Raw genomic sequence first — 1,751 nt, forward strand, 5'->3', positions numbered from 1 at the left:
CGAAATAAAGGGACGTCAACTTTTATCAACCTCCATCCAGATGTTCAACTTGATATCTTTGACATTTTTAGCACCACAAACCTTTAGTATCACACTTTATTATCATTTATTAGGACTTTAATGGAATCCACCAGCAGATTTAGTTTTTGTTGACAAACTTTATTCTTGTCGTCGTGGGACTGCAGTATTTAAAACGCTTCCTTCTATTTGACCTCATGTTTATTAGTTTTAGTGGAGAAAGTTATTTTAGTTGTCTATTAGTCTCTTAAAAACCAAATAATAAATTGGATTAGTCAAGAGGTTAAAATTTCTTACTTTGTCATATTTTAAATATGACAAAAAAAATATAAAAATAAAGCGTCTTGAGACAATTTGACCTGTAATTGGCGTTATATAAATAAAATTGAATTAAAACTGTATGTATCTTGTAATGTTGGAGTAATTCAGCCATATATGTTGGAAAACACATTTTCTTTGTCCATTAATCTGTTGATTGTTTTCTCCAATAATTCATTTCTTCTTTTGGTTTATAAAATGTCAAAACCAAATATATTCAGTTTACTGTCATAAAAACCAAAAAGATTTACATTCATGATGCAGTAATCAGACAGTTTTTCACTTTTTATCTCAGTTTAGTCAGAAAGATAGTTGATAATGTGTGAATTCTTGTAGCTTGTGAGCCGTAGAAAGTTTTAATCTTTGGGGCCGAGTGTCAGAAAACATTTAGAAACCAACAACAAAACACTCAACAAAGATTTCAACATCATTAAAGGGAAATCCAACTTTTGCATGACAATGTCTAATTAAAGGACATTTATTTCCAACGTTAATGTGTGATATTCATCCTCTGGAGCTTTCTCTTCACATCGTCTTCCACCTGGACTGGTTTGGTCGGGAGCATGTGCAACAAACATTTGAAAAACTGCACTTTAACATCAATGAATAACACTGAAGTTTAATCTCGACATAAATGAGACTGAGTCTGGATGTGCTGCTCTGTCATTAACTCCTAAGTTTAGGGAAAGTTACAACAAAAGAAGACAGTTCAGATAAGACTTGAGAATGAGCTTATTTTGAACAAACATCTCAGACTTTCTGAGCTTCAGCACCTACAGCAAGATATTTTAACAACAAGCAACTCAAGAGATCCAGAAGTTGGAGAGAGTTAGCTTTAGCTGAGCCAAAGAACATGTGGGACGCTAACCTAGCAAACATTTCAGACTTTTCTCTGTGAATTCTGAGAAATAATTCCCTATTTAATGACAGAGCTACACATCTTAACTCAGTCTCATTAAAACAGACTCTAATTCAGTGTCATCCATCCATATTAAAGTGCAGTTACCCAAAATGTTTGTTGCATGAGCTCCAACAAAACTTGTCCAGGTAGAAGGCCACTTTGACAAACAGGAAGTGGACGATTCCAAGCAGATTTATAGAAGGGGGAACCGGACTGTACTAAAATGTAGTCGAGTATAAAGGGGTGTTTTGTGGGTTTTTAAGGCTGATAATGATTTTTAGTGAGACATTTGGAGTATATTCATTTGGATATTCATTTGCAGTAAATGAAAGTATATAAAATCTTGGAGTTAAACTTATAAGAACATAAACTTTAACAGAAAACTTTGTTGATATGTTTTTGTTTTGTTTACAGATGTTAAGTTAAAGGAGTTTTATCCGTGACGTATAACCAATCAAATCACTCCAGAAGACAGAGCGACCACAGGTAGATTAAGATTCAGAGCCAAAGTAGC

Source organism: Amphiprion ocellaris, chromosome 18 (genome assembly GCF_022539595.1).
Source record: "Amphiprion ocellaris isolate individual 3 ecotype Okinawa chromosome 18, ASM2253959v1, whole genome shotgun sequence".
NCBI classification, from domain to species: Eukaryota; Metazoa; Chordata; class Actinopteri; family Pomacentridae; genus Amphiprion; species Amphiprion ocellaris.